Below are 15201 nucleotides of genomic sequence, written 5' to 3'. Positions count from 1 at the left end.
CCCAAAAGGATATTCTTCACTGCACCCCACAAAGATTGTGTTCACTGTACCCCACAAGGATTGTCTTCACTGCACCCCACAAGGATTGTCTTCACTGCACCCCACAAAGATTGTGTTCACTGTACCCCACAAAGATTGTGTTCACTGCACCACAAAAGGATTGTCTTCACTGCACCCCACAAAGATTGTGTTCACTGTACCCCACAAAGATTGTGTTCACTGTACCCCACAAAGATTTTGTTCACTGCACCCCACAAAGATTGTGTTCACTGTACCCCACAAAGATCGTGTTCACTGCACCCCAAAAGGATTGTCTTCACTGCACCCCACAAAGATTGTGTTCACTGTACCCCACAAAGATTGTGTTCACTGTACCCCACAAAGATTTTGTTCACTGCACCCCACAAGGATTGTCTTCACTGCACCCCACAAGGATTGTCTTCACTGCACCCCACAAAGATTGTGTTCACTGTACCCCACAAAGATTGTGTTCACTGCACCCCAAAAGGATTTTCTTCACTGTACCCCACAAAGATTGTGTTCACTGTACCCCACAAAGATTGTGTTCACTGTACCCCCCAAAGATTTTGTTCACTGCACCCCACAAGGATTGTCTTCACTGCACCCCACAAGGATTGTCTTCACTGCACCCCACAAAAAAGCAGCAGAATGACGCCGCTGCGGCTGCCTCGAACTTATAAAGACTTGGTCACATGCTTCAGACGGCCAATCACAGCTACTCATACATTTGCAGGCATGGCTGGGATAGCTTAAGGCACACCAGTTAAACGATTGTTGATTGGCTGTTGAAAGCCCGCCATGAAAAGAGCGCCAAAACATGCAAAACCCGGAAATAAAACGACCGAACACAGATTTTTTACCCGAACATACAGTAAAGCGTCCGTGTCCGTGTTCGGGTAACAAAAATCCAATTATTCGTTACGAACACGAATAATACAGTCCGTGTTCGCTCAACACTAATTCTGACAGATTCAGGTAGCTCTTAATTGCACTACTTTAAGAATCAATATTTAAAAATGTAAAAATTTAAAAATGTAAACATTACTGCAGGTTTGCATATTAGGAAACTGGAGGTTAATTAATCCAACTCAGAGTTGGTGTACAGAGAGATGCCAGTTTTCAGATTGGGAAATGTCTGTGCTGGAGGTGCTCACAAGGCTGGAGGAGAAGTTCCAGGATATAGGGCAGAAGTGATGCCAGCTTGGGGGTTGACTGCCTCTACATCTCCTCCAGCCCTGAGAGCACCTCCAGCGGACATGATTTGCTATCATCTGCAGACCAAGACAACTATGTAGATTATTTTGCATGTGGCCAGATACAGCATGTACTTCGAGTTCTAACTCTGTGCATTTGCCTTTCTATACCCACATACAGAAGCAGAGGGGGAAATCACATGCAATTCAGACAGGAATCACATCACATTCCTTTTTTTTTTTTAATCTTGATCCAAAAAAGTTTTATTGAGTTTTTAAACTAAGTAAACACAGTAAACAGTTTACAAACAGTCATGGATCACACCACATTCCTGTTCAAATTGCATGCGAATATTTGCAGCATGCTTTGCATCCATTAATTTTGTATTGACGCAAATTACAACGCAAAGTATCGGTTTTGGTATTAGGTAGCATTTGGTATCGACACAGATATTGGTGCATCCCTACATTTCAGTAAACCCATACATTTGGTGGCTGTATGTATTTTTATTTTCTGGATTTTTTCACATTATTTTAACCCAGTGATCCTGTCAGTAACAGACATGTGCAGAATGAAAAGAAATTGTTTCATTTTTGACGGATTTGTTAAGTTAAAAATTTTGTTTAGTTACATTCGATATGTTAGATTGATTTTTTTTCAGAATTTGTTTAATTTTTGTTTCGTGTTTTTAAATTAAATTTGAAATTTTCAGCCATATTCAAATTCAATTTGATTCCAACTGACTACTTGAAAATTAGTTAGGTACTACTTCTCCATAGACTGTTTAAATATTTGATTTTATTAGATTTAAAAAAAAAAAAAAAAGGTTTTCACAACATAAAAGCCTCTATTATTGGCCCAACAGAATATGTAAAATGAAATTATAGGTAAGTTATCATCATTATAATATATAAAAAATGTTGCACTACAAGAGTTTCAATTTGTGCTGGACCCCAAACACATTGATGCTATTCATGAAATACCACTAAATTCTTCTATTGGAAATCATGGCAGTATCTGTATACGTTGTATAAAAATTTAATTTATTTTACTAACGTGAAACATGATATTGAAGGTATCTTTTTGTATACCTTAAGACACACGTGCAAAACAATTAAGTTGCGTATAGTCTATACCTTCATTTGTGTACATCATCCACTGCTGCCATAATAGGGTTGGGTTGGGGGGGGGGGCATTAAAATGAGTATTCCATACATGTACAATGTCCTTTAAGATCCAGTGAGTTAAATACTGATCATGATAATATATTGGATATGTACTGTACATTAGATTCCTGTTTTATATTTGGTACAGTTTATATACACTTGATCTGTTCCACTGCATTTAAAGGCAGCTCGCCTTCTGATCATCAAGTAATGTAATCTATGAAAATAAAGGTGGCAGTTTTATTAGATGCAGATAATATTGGTTCCTAATGACTTAGTGAATCAGCTTGATTCACAAACCCGGAGTTTTTAGCTCAAATGATTAAAAGGATTGTAGCAGCTACTATAGCGTGTCAATGTACATAAAATAAGATGTTACTAAACCCAATGTGCATTTAGGAACGTTTGGCCAACAACATTAGCAGTACTGATGTATCTCCTAAATACACTGTCCTCATTTGGCAACAATGAAGAATCTTAATGAAATATATAATGATTAACAGTCCATATAGTCCACACAGCTGGTGCTCATCAAAGGTGTTTGAATTCCTATGAATACTGATAATGTGCTCCTCCACTACACCGTTCGTGCTCCCCTCTAAGGTAATGGATCAAAAATATGATCAAAAATAAGCCTTTGAACTTTTTGGATTTTTCTCCAATCCTCTCCAACTTTACTCCACTGAGCTCCTTCCTTAATTGAACACCTGCTCATCAAGGTTCTCCTCTCCTCTTAGTTAGCACCTCCAGGGACTCACATGTGGATTCAAAAGCCAGGGTTATAGGAGAAAAAAAATAGAAGGCCCTCTGTAGATGTCATGATGACGAACGCGTCAGGCGTGAGCACGAGGTTTCCTTGATGACGTGATGCTGGACTCGCTGTCCAGAACTCACTGCAGGACATATTGGCTTGTTACAAGCACAGAGCGGTGGAGCGATACAGCATATACCCTGTCAGATACGTCTATAGTAACAGGAGATGATGATATTTATCTGGAACAGAAATTAGAGATGATGTTTTTATTTATCATTTAATGGAAGTGCAACAGAAGAGGGGAGATGGGTGTTTGCAGTGTGACATTTTATCAATAAATATTTAAACGGTATCACGCTATTGGTCCCCCTTCTATTTTTTTCTCCTATAACCCTGGCTTTTGAATCCACATGTGAGTCCCTGGAGGTGCTGACTAAGGTGTGTAGGCACACCAGGAGAGGAGAAACTTGGAGAGCAGATGTTCAATTAAAGAAGGAGCTCAGTGGAGTAAAGTTGGAGAGGATTGGGGAAAAATCCCAAAAGTTCAAAGGCTTATTTTTGTTTATGTCTGGTGAGTGCCCATTACCTTAGAGGGGAGCACGAACGGTGTGGTGGAGGAGCACATTATCAGTATTCATAGGAATGAAATCATGAAATCATTGAAATTATGGATAATGTTTCATAAAATATGTTTTCTATTCTATTTACTGTTGTAAACAGCATTTTAAATTAAAAAATGTGTATACTTTTTCTTGTTTCTGTTGTCCTACGGAGCAGTATGGAGTAGAAACTAGATTCTGTTGTTTATTAATCTACGACCGTGTCTTTCCTGCTGTAATAATATCCCATACTAGACACATGAAAAGCTGTAGCAAGTGGCCATGTTGTTCAGTCATTATAGGTCAGCCATGACAGTCTTGCAGAACAAATACATATTGCCGCAGTATATTACCCCCTCTCTCCTCTAATTGATGGAATGAATAGCTTTTACACTACAAAAGAGCCGTTATCTCAACTCAGACATCAAAAACCAGGCCTGTGCAGAGCTGTAAACCGCTAATTGAGTCCTGGCAGGATGGTGGTTTCTTCTGTCTAGGCCTATCGTAAAACTTTGACCAAATCAATTAAGGATAACCAGAACTAATTGGGATCATAAAAGGCAATCCTGGAGCTCTGCCCAATTCAAAACTTGACAAATAACACATGATTGATAAACTCAGACAGGAACATGACACGTTAACAAAAATTAATATATTTGGATGATAAATGGCATACTGAATGAATTAAGGTCATACATGACCACACTAGCACAAATAGAAGGGAGGATCGCTGTCAGATATTCCCTGAGGGACAGCTTTATCTGAGCTATCCTATGTTTAGTATCCCTGGATACGAGATCCAATACTGAACCATACTGAACCATAATCTATCAGTTTCAAGAATGTAACTGGTACATATTGGAAGATATGAATAGTGGTATAAAACTGTCTATTGAGAAGGGACTTGATATTATCATGAATTCAGGACAGCCCATTGCCATTGTTTTTTTTTTTTTTATCAGGGGCATCTTTTAACACCCCTTTGATCCCAGAGAAAAAGAGATCCCTAACCAGTTGAGTTCTTCTGGTACCATAAAAGCAGGAACATCTGTCAAATTTGAGATCCAATAACACCTGGCTCATCGACTGAACTATAATAACACCCAGGACATTGACTGCAAGTATTCTTCCTCTACAATTCTACCTTATTTTGCTTTGCTGAATTATGTCTCTATTTCTTTGAAACACCTTTTTTTTTCTGTAAATATTTTATTTGCACCAACTTTGACCTTTTCATTATTAAAACCTTATTTTTGAAAAGTGTTAACCTTGTCCCTAAGCTCTTAATGCAAGCTAACAAAGAACATGTCTCTTAAAGAGTGCTACTGTATAGAATAAACTCCCTGAACATACCTGTCTTTGGTGACAGTGTGTGTTACAGACGATTATTCTAAAATCATAATTGGTATTGCTAGAATTACGAGCTTCCTTCTGCTCGGACCAAAATGAGGGTGGTGGCATTTAAAGGGTTAATTGCTTAATTAGCCCAGTGACAATCGCTCTCAGGCTGCTGGCACCTAGATTGTGGTCCCACAAGCTGGAAAATTATTGTGCAGGGTGCAGCTGAGAGTGGCATGGTTACGTAACTTATAGCGTGGTGTGAGATTGGCCGGTCCTTTGTCATGAGTTAATGAGAAAGGGCAGGGATATGATACCCACGTCCGTCACACTTGCGTGTCTTGCAAGTTCTACCTACATTTGTCATACAAGTTCTATAGCTGTACTGTTCTCTATTTGTACTTACAGTAAAGTTGGACATAAATGGTTTAAATCCTGGCTGGTTCAGCAGGGACCAAACAAGATTATTACCACCTGCGTGCAGGATGATGTACCCAAGTCAATCCATCAATTGATTTGGGTACAACCAGTATGTTGGATTTTTCATTTGATGATTACTATAGCCGCTAGCAATACTCACTGTGTGTTCTCCAGGTAGGGATGGCTCCTCCCCACCCCCCAAGAGAATACAAGAGCTTCCTGGGAGGGACTTCCCAATCAACAGCTGTGGTTGCAGAAAAGGAAATTGCACCATCTAATTCCGGCCTAAACCTTAAAAAAAAAGGATTGAAACAGAAATTTAAGGGTTCCAGGTTATAAAGGCATATAAGTGGATCTGGACACAAAGGATGCTAAACGTTTGCATTCACCAGAGATATTGACAGATTGATTTTTGACACATTAATCCTCTTTGTATTTATAAGGTTTATTCAGAATATATGAATTATAAAATAAATATCTGACTTCAACATTTTGCCATCTGTGTACAGTACTGTGTAAGTTTGTATGCAGATGTGAAGAAATAATGCAAAGTATTGCTTTAAAAAATATATAGTTTACTAGTTTATTTTTATTAATTAAAAAAATGCAGAGTGATCGAACCAAAGAATAATCTAAAGCAAATCAATATTTGAATACCCTTTTGGATTTAAAACCACATTCATTATTTTAGGTACACTTGCACAAAGTTGTTGAAGAAAATCAGCAATAGTCAGCAATATGTTTACATTTCAAATTCATTTCCAAATTTGAATTTGTTTTCAAATGTGTTTCCATTTCAAATTCAATTTGAATTCCATTTCATTCAAATTTGGACAAAACTTAATTTTGTTATCATTTATTTTGGATTTGTTTAAATTTGTTTCTATTGTGATTCTGAAAATTGGTTATATCCAAATTTCCTAATATCGAAAAAGTAATCTAAACAAAATGCCCATGTCAAATTAATTTTCACATTTCAATTTGTTTTCAAATTTGTTTTGATTCCAAATTTGATTTTAATTTGATTAAAATCAGCAATATGTTTACATTTCAAATTAATTTCCAAATTTGAATTTGTTTTCAAATGTGTTTCCATTTCAAATCCAATTTGAATTCCATTCATTAAATTTGTTTCTATTGTGATTCTGAAAATTGGTTATATCCAAATTTCCTAATATCGAAAAAGTAATCTAAACAAACTGCCCATGTCAAATTAATTTTCACATTTCAATTTGTTTTCAAATTTGTTTTGATTTCAAATTTGATTAAAATTAGCAATATGTTTACATTTCAAATTAATTTCCAAATTTGAATTTGTTTTCAAATGTGTTTCCATTTCAAATTCAATTTGAATTCCATTCAAATTTGGACAAAACTTTGTTTTGTTATAATTTATTTTGGATTTGTTTAAATTTGTTTCTATTGTGATTCCGAAAATTGGTTATATCCAAATTTCATAATATCGAAAAAGTAATCCAAACAAACTGCCCATGTCAAATAAATTTTCACATTTCAATTTGTTTTCAAATTTGTTTTGATATCAAATTTGATTTTAATTTGATTAAAATTCAGAAAAAAATTTGGTTTTGTTAGAATTTATTTTGGATTAGTTTAAATTTGTCCTATTGTGATTTGAAAATTTGAATACATCGAAATTTTCTAATATCGAAAAAGTAATCAAAACAAACTGCCCATGTCTAGTAACACACTCCCTGTCCTAGTGTTACAACTCACTGAAGTCCTGCTGTTCTGAAGAACAACGACAGACAACACTAAGGAAAAGAATCTTCATTGTCAAGTGACCCCCTATTTAACTCCCCCCTCTCTTCCTCCCCCCAATGCAACCCAGTGTCCCCACTCCCCCCAACTCCACCATTCCCCTCACAAAAGCACCCCCCACCAAGCCACCCAGCCCTACCCCCCCCCCCAAGAATCCCACTGCAATGGGGAGGGATTCTGACCTCCCCTCTGAGGACCCCCCTAAATCACTTGGTGAGGCACACACTCCTCTCTCCCTATGGATGTTGAACGGTCTATGTATCTGAATAGCATGCAATGTATGTTCTTGGTATTGGCAATAAAACTGTATGTGCCGTGATTCTGACTGTATCAATAAAATGGATGTATAAGAGACTAGTACAACTGTGATTGTATCATTGTCTCACACTCCTATGGGTATCTAAATATTCTGAATTGTAATTGATGATGGATCACTCCACTCTCAAAGGCCCATGTCAGTGTCATTTTCTGATGGAACAAAAAAAAAACAATCTTCCATATAAATTCCTACTTCCACTCTAGGAACTTCCACTTTAGGATTGAGTTAACATCCACTACTATGGGTGTTAACTCAATCGTTGAGTGCAAATTAGCTGATGAATTTCTGCTGGGGTGTGGTGCATGAAAGATTGGAGTCATATGGAAATATCCACATGTATGTGAATCTTATGCATATAATTATCCAGATAACACACTAATAAATATGATTCTTAAATGTATGAGTTGCTCCAGGGATTTCCAATAGGGTCCCTTCAACAACAAGTATCTTACACTGTAATAAATTTAACACAACGCATTGGAGAAATGACCGATCTCTCAAATGGTTCCTATCTCTTTCCTATGGGTCTAGCCTGCTATGCCATTCCTGCTTGTGCCGATGTAGGCACCTGGTGGCTGATTGACCTCTATAGGGGAGTGGTGCACAAAGAGAGTTAATCTATCAAAATCTCAAAATATCATTAACCCAGATACCACGTACTTTACTCGTTCAGTGTTACTTAATTTGTTTTGTTCCAATTTATGCTTACCCCATCGGGGGGCATTAGGTCCCTAGGCCAACTGTACCGTGTGTATTAACCATGCTGTTTTATATCTTTTTATACCCTTTGTAAAAAGAGTTCGATCTCATGTTTATGTTTATCTGTATTTTTCTGCAAATCTCAATAAATATAGTAAAAAAAAAAAAAATCTCAAAATATATACCATTAATGATGAGCCGAACAACCCCCTGTTCGGTTTGCACCATAACATCTCGAACAGGGGAAATGTTATAGCGAGCATGCAAACTCCAGTAACCACTTCCCGACCACCCACCGCCTTTTTACTGTGGCAGGGTGCCTCACCTGCTCAATCTGACATAGACCTACGTCGGTTTCGTACGGGAAGCTAGGGGGCGAGCGCGCGCCGCCGTCGGTGCACTCCCACCCCCACTTGGCAACGGGGAAGCCTATGCATGGGTCAGGTGGCTCCAATTGCTGCCTGACACCCACGATCGCTCCCCACTGAGAGAGAAGAACGGTCAGCTGTTGTAAAGACAGCCGACTGTTCTTCTCCCTGGAATGGTCATAGAGCCCATGTGATCCTTCTATATAGGATCCCATGTCTCTATGGTCATTTCAGAAACTGCGTCCCCCACAGTTAGAATCACTCCCCTAGGCTCACATTTAACCCTTTGATCACCCACAGGGTTAACCCCTTCCCTGCCAGTGTCATTATTACCGTAACAGTGCATATTTTTAGCACTGATTACTGTAGTAATGTCACTGGTACCCCCAAAAGTGTAAAAAATGGCAGTTATGGGTCCGATCTGTCCGCCGCAATGTTGCAGTCCCGCAAAAAATCTCATATCACCGACATTACTAGTAAAAGAAAAACAACAAAAATTACATAAATCTTTCCCTTAGTTAGTAGACCTATTGGGAGATTTTTGGAGTCACTTACACATTTAAAATAACACTCATTGGTGTGTTGCTTGGAGAAAAACATACACAAGGCACACATATGTAGAGATTTCCAGACTGACTTCAATTTCTCGTGTACCACTCTTCAGCAGGAGCAGTAGTTCACAATCAGAGGGATGATATATCCTTGCTCCATGTGGGATCATATGGTTTTGAAGCACTTATATGTGTTTTGTACATGGACTAATCAAGTGGATTTACTAAATGTTGTTTATACACACACAGGAGCAGACATATGGTATATATGTTGAGATTTTGATCGATTAACTCTTTGTGCACCACTCCCCTATAGAGGTCAATCAGCCGACAGGTACCTACATCGGCACAAGCAGGAATGGCATAGCAGGCTAGACCCATAGGAAAGAGAAAGGAGCCCTTTGAGAGATCGGTCATTTCTCCAATGTGTTATGTGACTGTTCAACATCCATAGGGAAGGAGGAGTGTGCCTCACCAAGTGGTTTTGGAGGGTTCTCAGAGGTTAGGTCAGAATCCCTCCCTACCGGAGTGGGGTTCTTGGGGGGGTAGGGCTTGTGGGACTGGGTGGCTTGGTGGGGGAGGGGAGTGCTTTTGTGAGGGGACGGGGGGAGTGGGGACATGGGGTTGCATTGGGGGGAGGGAGAAGGGGGAGGTAAATAGAGGGTCCCTTGACAATGAAGGTTATTTTCCTTAGTTTTGTCTGTCGTTATCTTTTTGCATTATGCCCAGAACAAAATTATTGCAATACTGTTAGCCCTTGCAGGTGCCTTTTCCCTTTTGGTGGTTGTTTTTGTGTATACATATTTTGGGAGTGCCTCCCCTGATATTATAGGGCTATGGGCACAGGTTCACCACACTCCCAGGATTCTAGCTTTGGGGTTTGTCAAAGTGTGTAGGTTCACCACTAGAAAAAAGGAACAACCTATAATGCAGTCCATAGTTATTGCCCCTAGGGAGCTGAGTCACAAGAGCCAATAGTTTGGAGGAATGGATAACTCAGCCCCATTTTTTTTTATAAGGGTGGTCTTATAGCAGCCATGTTGTCAGTGAGTGTCTGAGATGTTAGGGACATCTGACATTTCTTTGTAGGGAGATTTATGTTTTATTTTTTACATGGGCCCATTCTTCCACTTCTGCTGTAGAACATTTAACCTTGTGGACCTTGCCTTGTCCTACTACACAATATAATCTCAAATGGAAAACAGATCTACAATACCATCTGCTAATTCAGAGATTCATTTTTTTACGGGGAAGGCACAAACAGTCAGGCATTACTATAGAATAGAAGCCCAGGGATTCACCACAGATTTATGGTAGCTGCTGAACCATATCCCTACACCTGTATTTATATAATAATATTATTATGAATAATGATAATAATCATAGAATTTTTGGCCATTGAGCTTATCATTTTTATAGGTATATGTACAATATATAATAATGTCATTTTATAACCTTCACTTTTTATGGTGCTGGCAAAGATGGATTCTGTATATTTTATGTCTGGCTTTTTTTTTCCTTCTCTATAAGCAGATTCATATTCCAGTCTATCAGTAATAAATAACAGAATTATTCTTTATAAACCTGACATTCTCACAGCCTTCATCTGAGCCATGAAATCAGTGTCAGGATCCTGTGCTGCTGTCACTGATGATGAGGTCGGGAGAAGAGGAAGAAGTCATTGGAGTCTATCAGAGACTCGGCCATGCTGTCTTCAGATATCTACTTAGAATATTGTGGTTGTTGTCTTTGTGTGTGACCCCCTGCACATCTGACACCCAGAACTCTGCTCACCGCTGTGATATGACTATGAGGAATTATACATTTGAGTACAAGTATTCTCAGGATGGAGACCTCATTATAGGAGGGATATTCGCTGTACATTCTGCAGTGTCAGTGTGGACTCAGGATGAAAGTCCTAATAAAAATCTCATGTGTTCAGCGTAAGTGAAATATGAAATGTAAAACTTCCAATCGGATCTACAGAGCTGTGTCTTTAGGAGATTTGTGTGATAATGTGCAGGACTCATTCAGTCTGTTCAGCTCGAACTTCAAAGCATATCCTTGAATGTGTTAATGAAAATCACGTAGGGCCCATTCACATTTAGGTGTTCCATTGCCGGGTGTTATTGTTCACATTCATTCATTATGAATAGCTGCTAATTTACCACAATGGATGTACAATGCAGTTACAGAAACATTCCAATCGATTTGTTCCTGTTCCTGTGCCTCCCTTTCTTCTCATCTCTACAACATGGGTGGATTGTGTTAAAGATAAAAACTAAAAAACATGTGGGGGAAACGGTTGATTAGACTTCTTGAGGTAACCTAGGCAGAGTGAACAGGAAAAAAAATCCTTTAACCACTTCAATACTGGACACTTTTACCTCCTTCCTACCCAAGCCAATATTCACATTTCTGTGCTGTCACACTTTGAATGTCAATTATTCAGTCTGAACACAAATTATTATTATTATTTTTTTTTTTTAACCACTTTAGCCCCGGAGGATTTGGCTGCTCAATGACCAGGCCCAATTTTTGCGATTCGGCACTGCGTTAATTTAAAGGACAATTACGTGGTCGTGCGATGCAGTACCCAAACAAAATTGACGTTCTTTTTTTCCCCACAAATAGCGCTTTCTTTTGGTGGTATTTGATCACCTGTGCGATTTTTATTTTTTTTGCACTATAAACAAAAAAAGAGCGTCAATTTTGAAAAAAGTACAATATTTTTATATGAAATTCTCAAAAAAAAATGTAAAAATCTAAATTTTTTAACATTTTAGGCCAATTTGTTTTCTGCTACATATTTTTGGTAAAAAAAAAAAAAAATTGCAATAAGCGTATTTTGATTGGTTTGTGCAAAATTTATTGCGTTTACGAACTACGGGAAAGATTTATGTCATTTTTATTGTTTTTTTTTTTTAACTAGTAATGGCGGCGATCTGCATTTTTTTTTTGTGATACTGCGACATTTCAGCGGACAGATCGGACCCCTAACTGACATTTTTGACACTTTTGGGAGTACCAGTGACATTACTGCAGTAATCAGTGCTAAAAATATGCACTGTTACTGTAAAAATGACGCTGGCAGGGAAGGGGTTAACAGAATGTGTGATCAAGGGGATAAATGTGTCCCTAGGGGCGTGATTCTAACTGTCAGGGGGTGTGGCTTGTGAAGTAATCACAGAGACATGCGATCCTACATAGCAGGATCACATAACTTCTGTTATCACTTCAGGGAGAATGACAGACGGCTGTGTTTACATCAGCCGTCTGTCCTTTTCTCTCTGCTGCGGGAGATTGCGAGTGGCCGGTGGCCATCGGAGCCGCCAGTCACATGTACTGGCTCCCCAGCTAACGAGCGGTTGCCCCCTAGAGTTTCCTGAGCAAGCGACGTACTATAACGTCACTTTGCCCAGGAGCGGCTGCCTGCCGCAGTAAAACTGTGGCGGGCGGAGCTAAAATGATTAAATAAACAAAAACGATAAAACATTTTTTTTTGTTTTTGTTGTAGAATTTTGCAAATAAGTATCTTTTCTTCATAAATTGAGGCCAAAATGTATACTACTACATTTCTTTGGTAAACCTAACCCAAATCAGTGTATATTATTTAGTCTGTGTGAAGGTTATAGAGTCCACAAGCTTTGGTACACATATATGAAAATAGATCAATTCTGATGTACTGATGGTCTATCTCATTTCTTGAGGCCCTAAAATGCCAGGACAGCACAAATACTCCCCAAAGGGTCCTTTTTGGAAAGCAGACACAGCATGGAGATACCAAGAATTACACCCCAAAATACATACTATTACTCCTCTTAAGTATGGTGATACAAAATGTTTGAGACTTTTTCACAGCCAAGCCACATTCAGAGGCCCAACATCCAAGGAGCACCTACAGGTGTCCTAGGGCATAAATTACACATCTAATTTCCTGACTGCCTGACACTTTTTTGAAGGCCCTGGAACACTAGGACAATGGAAATACCCACAAACAAAATGACAACAATTTGGAATGCAAACACCCCAACATGTTCCAAGGAGTTTTTTTAAACATGTCATTTTTTCCCCCACAAGTTTTGGAAAATGTTAAAAAAAAATTATATTTTTTGACACAAAGTTGTCAATTTACTGTTTCACATGGGCTTCAGTTTGTATAAAAGCAGTGTGTTAGCAAAGCATTTGCAGAGCTTTTAGCAAACTTTGTTGAAGCTTTTAAAGTACCAGTCAGCTCCAATTTGTAAATGTTGAACATGGATCCTAATGGGAGTGTTGATTGCCACTTTAAACTAGCAGGGTTCAGAAGGCTTTCAACAAACTTCAAGAAGTTCTAAAGCCTGCTAGCAGCTTGTTTGCCCACTTCCCGACCAGCTGCCATATTTTTACTGTGGCAGGTCGGCTGTATTACATGAAACAATGTACCTGTACATCATCTTGTGTAATAGAAAGAGGGGGCATGTGCGCGCTGATTGGCCAGAGGGGGAGCCAATCAGGAAGGCTTCGCTCTAAGGTAAGTTTCTCATTATGGCATTGTCTTGCAGGGCCTAGTATAGATTTTAAGGGAAACTCCACACCAAAATAAAAAAAAAGGCTTGGGACCCCCAAAATCCATACCAGGCTCTTATCCGAACATGCAGCCCATCAGGTCAGGAAAGGAGGGGGACGAGTGAACGTCGCCCCTCCTGAACCAAGCCAGGCCACATGCTATCAACATGGGGGGGTATTTTGGGGTGGGAGGCTATGTCCCCCCTTATCGCAAAGCATTTTGTCCCCATGGGGACAAGGGCCTCTTCCCAACAACCCTGGACTGTAGTTGTGGGGACCTGCAGACAGGGGGCTTATCGTAATCTGGAAAGAAAAACTCTGCCTGCATCAAAGGCTAACCACTGTCTACCTGCTCCACCATCCGACAGTTCTTAAGTAGATAAGGGGCGGAGCCACCTGGCAACGTCACCTGGGGGCATTTCCCCATGTGATGTCACCAATCGGTGCATGCTGGGTCAGTGGCGTCACATGGTTGCAGTGCCACCAAGTGACGTTGTCACATGGCTCCACCCCCTATTTGTGAACTATCAGACAGCGGAGCAGCAGATGCCTGCGGAACTTTTTTTTTTCAGGTGTGGATTGACGATGGATCTACATCAAGGACATTGTTTTTTTTTTTTTTAAAGAATTGTTAAAACTGTGTTTGTTTTTATTTATTTTTGACACTTTTTTAAGTGAACCCCCCGCCCTTTTTTTCACACACCGGAGGTGTGGAGGTGATCATTGTCAGGGGAGAATTGGTTGAATGAAGTCCACTATTTCTTTCATAGAGCAATGCTCAGTGCCACCAATCCCACCACAGATCTGCAGTTGAAATGTGTTATGCATTTTGTTTATAAAGAATTTCTGCTTCAATCTCTGTATTGTAGACCAATGCACAACTATATATTTGTCTGCAGAATTTACCGGAGAGAATATAGACATCTCCTGGCTTTTATATTTGCTATTGATGAGATAAACAACAGTCCAGATATTCTACCCAATGTGACTCTGGGATACCATGTGTATGATTCTTGTGGACATGTGAATAAAGCTATAAAAGATGTTCTACAGATAATGTCTGGACATACAAAGGAAGCTCCAAATTATGCCTGTATGGAGCGGGGGGCTCTGGCTGGTTTCATTGGAGATCTCAATTCTGACACCACTCTCCAAATGGCACAGCTGCTGAATCTGTATGGTTACACCCAGGTAAGGAAAGGAGAATTTCTATTTTACATACGGTTAGGACAGCTAGTTGTGTTATGGTGAGGTAGGTCAAAAGGGAATAAAAAGTCCTTGTGGCAAAGCGTTGTAAAGTATAACATTGTTCTAAAAAGAGAGGCCAGTGTTGTGTACGGATAGGCCAATGGTTTAGTACAACCATTGGCTGTTAGGACAAATTAATTTTTTTTAAAAATACTTTCTTTACACAAAAAATAAATAAATAAATAAATGACATGTTA

The sequence above is a fragment of the Pelophylax lessonae genome (genome assembly GCF_965119305.1).
Source record: "Pelophylax lessonae genome assembly, chromosome: 1".
Taxonomy (NCBI): Eukaryota; Metazoa; Chordata; class Amphibia; order Anura; family Ranidae; genus Pelophylax; species Pelophylax lessonae.
Note: the sequence above shows the minus strand (reverse complement) of the source record.